The sequence below is a fragment of the Lipotes vexillifer genome, unplaced genomic scaffold (assembly GCF_000442215.2).
Source record: "Lipotes vexillifer unplaced genomic scaffold, Lipotes_vexillifer_v1.1 scaffold1028, whole genome shotgun sequence".
In the NCBI taxonomy this organism is placed as follows: Eukaryota; Metazoa; Chordata; class Mammalia; order Artiodactyla; family Lipotidae; genus Lipotes; species Lipotes vexillifer.
In genome coordinates, this window is record NW_006779287.1 from 1783126 (window position 1) to 1793292 (window position 10167).

A 10167-nucleotide genomic window follows, 5' to 3' on the forward strand; every position below is an offset into this window, starting at 1 on the left:
GCTTCCTGAAGCCGAGTTCATGGGGGGAACGCCTGCAGCACCTCCCCTGATCCCCCAGCCACGGATGATTTCCCCATCTGCCTCTCCTTCTCTTCCCCCCTCCTCCCTCCTTACTATGTCCCTAGGATCCCCATAGCCGTAGGGGGCCTCGGAGGGCAGAGGACCAGACCCAGGAGCCCAGCAGGCTTCCCGGGGCCAGAGTGGGTGGAGGAAATGCCTGCCACACTTCCCCTGATCTTCCAGTCCAGGAGGGTCCCCTCCCACTGTCCACCTCTCCTCATTCCACCCCCACCATGCCCCTAGGACCCATGAGGCCAGAGTGGGCCCTGGAGAATGGAGGACCAGGCCCGGGAGCCCAGAAGGATTCCCGGGGCCTGAATGGGCAGGGGAAGCACCTTCTGAGCCTCCCCTGATCATCCAGTCCTGGAGAAGCCCTCCCACCCACCTCTCCTCTTCTCCCCGCACCTCCATTCTATGCCCCTAGGACCAATGTGGCGAGCTCTGACCTGACCCCTGGCTTGTGAAGCAAGATCCTGCAAACCATGAAGGGCAGCAAAAGAAAAAAAAAGAAAAAGAAAAAGAAAAAGAAGAAAGAGAGCAGAACAATAACAAAGAATAAAAAATAAAAACTAAAAGATATGTTAGAAAGAGTAAAAAAAATAAAAATTTTGATGAAACAACAACTGGAAGGTAAAACAGAACTACAATAGTAAAAAAGAGGAGAAAAGAGAAAAAAAAAAAGACAGAAAAGGTGTTGCCTGTGGGGGGTGGGGCTTAGGCAGGGCGGGGTTTAGGTGGTGGGCAGGGCCTATGTTTAGGACCCACAGGGCTGGAAAAGGCCCTGGGGGGGTTGGCGTTTGGTCTTAGGTTCAGCCCAGCAGAAGGGTCCCAGGCATACCTCTTGCCTTGGAGGGTGGAGTACCAGGTCCAGGACCCCAGCAGGCTCATGGGCCCAAGTGGGTGGGGGAAATGCTAGGCATGTTCCCCCCATGATCCTCTGATCCCAGAGGGCCCCTTCCCGTTGGGGTCTCTTCTTCTACCCCTTCCCTCCTATGTCCCTCCTATGCCCACATGGCCAGAGGGAACCCTGAAACGCAGGGGACCAGACTTGTAAGCCAGACAGGCTTCCTGAAGCCGAGTTCATGGGGGGAACGCCTGCAGCACCTCCCCTGATCCCCCAGCCACGGATGATTTCCCCATCTGCCTCTCCTTCTCTTCCCCCCTCCTCCCTCCTTACTATGTCCCTAGGATCCCCATAGCCGTAGGGGGCCTCGGAGGGCAGAGGACCAGACCCAGGAGCCCAGCAGGCTTCCCGGGGCCAGAGTGGGTGGAGGAAATGCCTGCCACACTTCCCCTGATCTTCCAGTCCAGGAGGGTCCCCTCCCACTGTCCACCTCTCCTCATTCCACCCCCACCATGCCCCTAGGACCCATGAGGCCAGAGTGGGCCCTGGAGAATGGAGGACCAGGCCCGGGAGCCCAGAAGGATTCCCGGGGCCTGAATGGGCAGGGGAAGCACCTTCTGAGCCTCCCCTGATCATCCAGTCCTGGAGAAGCCCTCCCACCCACCTCTCCTCTTCTCCCCGCACCTCCATTCTATGCCCCTAGGACCAATGTGGCCGAGAAGGGGCCTTGGAGGGCCAAGAACCCAGCCCATGAGCTCTGCAGGCTTCCCGGGCCTATTGGGCAGGGGAGACGCTAGGCATGCTCCCCCCAATCCTCTGAGCCCCCAAGGGTCCCTCTAGGCATGGGAACCCCTCCTCCCTCCCAGCCACCCCTCAGGGGTGCCAGTCCGGTCTGGCCTCCACTTCTCCTCCCTCCTCACTCCCGCCTTGTCCTATCCAGTCACTTGGGTGTTCCTCCTGTCTCCTTAGGTGTCAAGGTCCCCTACCAGTGTCCAGAAGGGGCCCTAATTTTGGGCAGACGCAAACTCCACATCCTCCCCTGCCACCATCTTGACATGCAGTACTCTATAGTTTGTTTGTAAAGTACAGTCTTAATGAGACTTTAGTATCAATGTCATATTCATTTTATAAGCTTGCTTTCCTTTTTAAGCCTGAAGCAGTTTAATAGCATTTCAATAGTCTGGTTGTTGAACATTTCTTGGAATTCTCCAGGGAAGACCTTTGACTCTACTGCTCTCTAGGAGGATTAATCTTTGACAATTTTTCTTTCAATTGTGTTATGGAAATTAACCTTTTCTTTCTTTCTTTCTTTTTTTTTTTTGTGATATGCAGGCCTCTCACTGTTGTGGCCTCTCTCATTGCAGAGCACAGGCTCTGTACGCACAGGCTCAGCGGCCATGGCTCACGGGCCCAGCCACTCCGTGGCATGTGGGATCCTCCTGGACCAGGGCATGAACCCGTGTCCCCTGCATTGGCAGGTGGACTCTCAACCACTGCACCACCTGGGAAGCCCGAAATTAACCTTTTCTGATTTTCTGGTTTTCAACATCAGTTTTGACAAATTATTTTTCTTCGGAAAATATCTGTTATTCATATTTCAAATTTATTTTTATAGTATCAACACAGTACTTATCAGTCACCCAATTTCTTCTATTTTTTGTGCCTTTTGTGACATTGCGTCATTTGCCTTCCTGTTATATGCTTTCTTCCAATTGATCTTGATTAGCTAGTCACTTTTATGTTTTATTGTTGATTTTTTTTTGGATTTTGACCATTTTTATCTCATTAAATTCTAATTTTGTTTTTTATTAATTTGTTTTTTGTTTGTTTTTATTAATTCTTTCCTTATGCTTGCTTTCAATTTATTTCTGTACTTCTTACTATTCTAATATTACTTAATACATTCTTTTTAATTGATAAAAGTATATAAGGCTGTGCATTCTTTCTTTTTAGCTGATAAAAGTATATAAGGCTGCTTATCTATATTCCATATACTCAAATATGGAGTATTTTGTATTATCTTTGCTTTTTAGAAGTTCTACAATTTTGATTAGCACTTAACTGGAATTAAGAGAGGTTTTTCCATGACCAGATTTATAGATATATACATTTACTTTTTTGTTAATTTCTAATTCATTGCCTTTTTATCACAGAATATTGTTTCTACCACCTGTGGTAGTTAATTTTATGTATCAACTTGGCTGGGCCATGGAGTGCCCAGATACCTTATCAAACATTATTCTGGATATTTCTGTGACAGTGTTTTAGATGAGATTAATATTTAAATGGGTAGATTTTGAGTAAAGAATATTGTCTTCCATAATGTGGGTGGGTCTCACCCAATAATTCAATCAGTTGAAGGCCTGAATAGAACAAAAGGACAGAAAGGTCTCCCCCAAGCAAGGGAGAATTCTCCAGCAGACTGCCCTCAGACTGTCTACAGCAGCCTGACTTAGGCCTTGAATGGAACATTGGCTCTCCTGGTTCTCCAGCCTACTGACCCACCCTGCAGATTTTGGACTTGCCAGCCTCCAAAATCATGTGAATCAATTCCTTATAATAAATCCTATATTTTATTGCTTCTGTTTCTCTGGAGAATGCTGTTAATATACCACCCAACATTTTAGTCTAAATTTCCCTATTATCATTTTGTTTGCTGAATTTTGTGGTTATAAGAGGAACTCATGTAGATAATATTTTCTGAATTTTTTCATGTTTAGTTTAATATCTTTAGACATTTGCAGTTACTATAAAATTTGTAAATGGTTTCTTCATTTTTTATTATCTTGTAAGTTTTCCACTGTCTTCTGGCATTAAGTATTTCTAAATAGAAATCTGAAGCCAGCCTTATTTTTCTCCCTATAAATATCTGGTTATTTTCTCTTCGTTGCTGTATAGTTAAGGTCTAGTAATTGTACTAACCTAAGTCTGGCTGTTGAGCATCCTACTCAGTTTGCTTTAGCATATAATGTGTCCTTTAAACATGTAAATAACTAGGGCATTGCCACTTATTAGCTGAGACTTGAGATAATTATCTGCATTTCAGTCTCCTCATCTGCATAATAGGGAAAATAATAGGATTTGCCTTAGAGGGTTGTTATGAGATTGAATTAACCTTTAAAGTATGTTTAATACTGTGATTGGTATACAATAAATGATATTGTTTATTTAATAAATTAATAAAAATAAATTTCAAAAAAGTTTTCTTGATTTTATGTATTTAAATGTTATTTCAATTTTCTTCATAGAGAATTTCAATTATGTGTGTATTAGATGCTCTGTGCCTCTTTTCTAAATCAATTATTTTCTCTCTAATCCTTAAACAAAAACAAAAACAATATATTGAGGTAGTTTTGGCAAATGTATACAGATGTGCAATGACAATTTTAGAACACTTCCATGACCCCCCAAACTTCTGTCCTGTTGTTTGCAGTCAATTCCTGCCCTCAGGCAATCTCTGATCTATGTTGCTGTTACCAGCATTTCATCTTTTCTAGAATTTCATATAAATGAAGTCATATAGTATGTAGGCTTTATATCTGGCTTTTTTCATCTATATTGTGTGTATAATTTTTTCCCCTTGTATTACTGCATGGTATTTCATTACATTTTCTTTATTCTAATCTATGTAAATAGTTAATTTCCATTACGTTTTTGCTTACTTTACTTGTTTCTATTTCATATATTCCTTATTGGGTTTGCTGAGGTATCTATTTTTGTGCTTCTTCAAATTTCATTTTTCTATATGTGATGTTTCTTTTTTTCCTACTTATTCCTTTCTTCCATCAGTCCTTGCTGCATCTTTTTCTGTTGTTCCCCTACCTCTGCCCTAAGTTCTGAAATTTGTCCTTTATGAATTTCCTTCTTAGGGTGATGATTTAATTCAGTCCTCTTAATTTAAGTGATATGCTTGGCCATGCTCTCTATCCATTCTGTGGAAACATTTTCTGAAGAGTGTGCATTCATTTACTCATTCAGCCATTCAGCATTTAACAAATATATTGTGAATTTTATTTGCAGGCACTGAGGATGTAGCAGCAAGTAAAACAAAATACAATAAAAATTTGTGAAAATATTTAATATATCAGATTGTGAATTGTGTTATGCAGGAAAATACAACTCAGAGAAGAGGAATAAGGAATGTCCATGTGTTGGTCACAGTTTTAAATAATGTCACCTGTGACAATCACTTTCAGGAGGTGATAATTGATTAAAACTTGAAGGAGCTAAGAGAGTGAGCTATATGGATATCTGGGGAAGAATATGCTAGGGAGAGAAAAGAGCCAAAAAAAAGTTTGAGAGACAACTATACCTGCAGTTTTCTTGGAGAAGAAAGAAGGTCAGGGGACAGAAGTCAGAAGTAATGGGATGTGAGATCATATAGGGTCTTGGAGGCTTTTTAAAGTTTAGCTTTTGCTTGAGTGAGGTGGAGAGAGAGCCCTGGAGTACATGGAGTAGAAGATGAAAGAATCTGAGTTTTCGAAATCTTTTGGTTAATTTTGTGATCTTTACTACATTTTTAAAGTATTTATATATTGATTCTGTGCCACATCCTTTTATAGTATATATCACTGAATAAGTTGGATTTTCCTAAACTAGCTATTTGTAGATTGTTCCTATGGGAGTGGGGTGTGAAAAGATCTTAGGCAGCGTTCCAGACTTCACGACTTAGTCTCTCCTCCTGCTGCCATAGAGACAGACTGCTTCCTACAAATGTGGCTCCTTTGTGTGTCTTTGTGTACTCCCACAACTTCCCGTGTCTTCAATTTCTCTTATCACGCTTGGTTCAGAGGTGATGTTCTCTCCTTCTCAAGAGATATAGCTTTTGCACTTCTGAGTGAGCCCCTCACCTGCTGTTGATGCTGTCAGAGAACTGCCTAGCCATCTCACCTTGATTTCTTCCTTCATGTCTTCTAACCATCTAAACTTCTTTTGGCAGCTTTCACATGTATGATGGAGGCAACTTGTTATAGCTGCATCCTTATTCTCCTGAAAATTGAGGTTACAGGCTGGTGTTTCTTTGCCTTGTTGCTTTGGTGTGATTTTCAGGAAGACAGGGGAAACACCCTGACTTAGATAGTGTAATCATTAATTTTATGTGTAAACTTGGCTAATCTATGGTGCCCTGTTTTTTGGTTAAATACCATTCTGTCGATGTTGCTGTGAAGTTTTTTAGATGTGATTAGCATTTAAATCAGTAGGTTTTGAATAAAGCAGATTACCCTCCATAATGTGGGTTGGCCTCATCCAATCAGTTGAAAGCCTTAAAAGAAAAGACTGAGGTTCTCTGCCTCCTACACTGTTGGTGGCAACGTGAGTTGGTGCAGCTGCTGTGGAAAACAGTATGGTGGTTCCTCAGAAAATTAGACATAGAATTACTATATGATCTAGCAATCCCAATCCTGGCATATATCCAGACAAAACTCTGATTAAAAAAGATACATGCACCCCTATGTTCACAGCAGCAGTATTTACAATAGCCAAGACATGGAAACAACCTAAATGTCCATTGACAGATGAATGGATAAAGATGCGGTACATATATAAAATGGAATAAAAGAATGAAATATGCCATTTGCAGCAACATGGATTCAACTAGAGATTATCATACTAAGTGAAGTAAGTCAGAAAGAGAAAGACAAATACCATATAATAGTACTTATTTGTGGAATCTAAAATATAACACAAATGAACCTATCTGTGAAACAGAAACAGAATCACAGACATAGAGAACAGACTGGTGGTTGCCAAGGGAGAAGGGGTTGGGGGAGGGGTGGAGTGAGAGGATGGGGTTAGCAGATATAAGCTTTTATACATAGAATGGATAAATAACAAGGTCCTACTGTATAGCACAGAGAACTGTATTTAATATCCTATGATAAACCATTAATGGAAAGTAATATCAAAAAATATATATATATATGTATAACTGAAACACTTTGTTGTACAGCAGGAATTAACACAACATTGTAAATAACTATACTTCAGTAAAAAAATTAACTTAAAAAAATCAAGTTCTATTGCTAAAGGAGGGAAGAATGGATACTTTTTGGCAACTAGCAATCTCTGCCACAGTTTTATACCACATCCCTTGGCCTGCTGAACTACCCTGAGAATTTCAAACTTGCCAGCCCCTACAATTGTGTGGGCCATTTCCTTAAAATAAACATCACTCTATATATGTACATACATTATATTCATTCTACTTCTCTGAGGAACCCTAATATATGTAGCCATATTTGTAATGAAAATTCATTAACTAATTTAATGCAAATATAAGGGAAGTTTTGAAGAGAGATTTCATTTAATAATATTTTGTACTTATTCAGCATTTATACAAGTTTAGGGTTTTCAAAGGTATATTTATTATCACACATGTAATTTCACAGGACAGTTTTGGGGAATAGTAGCTTAACATGGTGGGTAATTCTGTATTTTATTTTCATTCTTACTGTAGTATTTGAAAAGTGGTATTAGAGCAGAGGGGTCAAGGAAATAAAGTTTTACAGGGTTATCATTTGGGAAGACTATGTATTTAGGTACCAATAATTGGTAGATCACAGTGTGAAGATGGAGTTCATGTCATCTTTGAATGGAAGCAGAAGCATTCTAAATCTTTTTCCTACCCAAGAACATACCTATCATTTTTTAAGGCATTCTTTAACTACAATATGCACTTGCAACCAAAAATGTATCAAAGAGATATAAATAATTACATTAAATATGATACACAGTGATGTCATATATTCTAGATCTCGATTTCAATATATCTGTTAGGCATTCTTGTCAGGGTCATTAGAGCAGGCTTAAATTTAAATCTAGGTTCAGAAAATCCCAAGGGTCGTAAGAAAAATATCTAAACCTTAATCATTAAAAATATAATAAGACTATGCATCTTTTAAATTATTGTTTTATGTTCATATTATGAATATAGGCTTTGGCGGTATTCTAAATAAATATATAAAACTATAAACAGTACCTTTTTAACATAGCTTGAATAACTACAACTTAATATCCAATGTGAAATATAGCACCTAACGTACCATTAACTCTATGGGAACACATTTATTCATAGCATATATGAGAAACGTATGTTTTTCAAAGGATCTGTGCAGACCAGACATTTATCAATTAGCAGAATTACCCCACAGGCTTGCTCTTTGAAAGAAAGAACACTTCCTTACATGTGTTCATAAGACACACCGATTTGTGAAGTTTCATATTCTTGAACCTATGCTATGTTTTATAACTACTGATGGACAAATTACTTGCATAAGTGTTAGGTTGCCTTACATTTTCATTGTATTTATTTATAAAATTCACGGTGGCCATAAAGAGTGTATATGCTCCCCTAACGTAATGATTGACTGGTTAAGGCATTTAGACCTGAGGTTTCTGAAGGTGAACATATGTGAGTGTCACAGATTATTAGATATAGGTTTCACACTTGATTGTATGTTATAAAATCTTCAGAACCAAAAGTACTTACCAAATAGATGACATTGTATGGACTATGGTTCACCTACACCAGAAGGGCATCCTACAAAGAGATGAAATGGAGGAAATAAGGAAATAAGCATAAATTACCCTATCCGTGATTAGATAAATATTCAGATATTAGAGATCTGTAATATGCTGGAACAAGTTTTAAAGGGATATTTGTTTTATATGTGAGATTTGGCCAAAGATTTTCTAACTTTTATTTTGTTCTTAAACCCATATCAGAGGAATCATGTTTTATTTTTGTCAGATCTGTTCTGGATCTTACTTTAATATGTGTCCCAGGTTGTTCTTATTCCTAGATGTCATGCTCAAAACTCTTCTTGCTTCAGAGAAGATAATGTTGGTTTTTCAAAGGTGTTTATGTTTACACGTGCCAGAGGCTCTTAAACCTAGTAAATCAGAATTTACCAGTAACCATTTTAATAGTGGCAAGATGCCAGTCAAGGAGATTCTCATTTATTAGTGGAGTGGCCATGCAGTTAAAAATGGGCAGAGCTAGGAGTAATGATAACCACTGGCTTATGCTTGTCTGAAAGTTCAGTTCTTAAACTATCAAATGTGTTAATTGCTTCCAATGGCAGGAAAATGATCTGTAGAATATGGGCTGCCTGTTTTATTGCTTAGTACCAGGAATGTCTATGTGACATCATGGTGTCCTCTCTGAGTTTTTCCCAGTCCTGTTCTTCAATTTGGTTCTCTTTTCTTCTGTTTAGCATCATGACACTCCCTTGCTACACTATTAAACAATGCTCTACCTTTCCTCCTATCTCTGCCATCCCTCTAACCCCCAGCAATAGCTCAGCATGTTTACTGCTTAATCACTTCATGCTCAAGAACACGTGGGCTGAACTGAATGAGGCTTGTAATCAAATGACAGAACTCTATTTGATTATCATACACAACAGCAGCCCAATATATGATTTTTCTAATTATCTCCCCTGTGGTGGACATTAGCCCCTGTTTGGTTTTCAATTATATCATCTGTATGTCTTAGTCCCCAAATATTCTGTATGTCTTAGTCCCCAAATATTCCTAAGGGATACACTATCAGAATAACCATGGAGAAGTTAGTCAAAATGCCAGGAAAGCAACTCCCTTTGATGACTTCCTTTTCTCTTCATGATAAGTTGGATTATTATTAGGAGAGGGGCTGAAGGAACATAGATGAATCAAATGCATTAGTTTTTCAGTTAAATAATAATTCTCAGAATTTTCCCCAGATAGTAACAAGATTAAATGCCATATTAATTTCTTTTATATATTTTTCAGATATACAAGCATCATTCCTTTTCACTGAAAGATTGTTCGAAGTGAGCTTATTTTCTGCAGTCATTAAAATTGTGATTTTGGGGGGGGAAGTTTATTTTGTTAAGTGACTGTTTTAAGTACATAATTCCTGAGAATCTGAGTCAGACTTTATTATAACAATATTATATTTAAAGTAATTGATGTTATTGAAAGTTTTGGAGGAAGTCTTCAATTAAATGTTGGTCAATATGTATTCAGCATTTTTATAGACAATGGCATGTATCATTTTTACTATTATTTCAGTTCTGAAAAATTCATAAAAGAAAGAGATTTCCTGAAAACTGTTAAATTTGGCAAAATATTAAAATCCTTTTCATTTTGTCTGTCCCCAAAGGAGATACTATGGAGTCATTTTGTTTGAGTGTCAAGTTTTATGGATGATCTTAGTCAGAATCATTTATATATATATATATATATATATATATATATATATATATATTATTTTTTTTTGT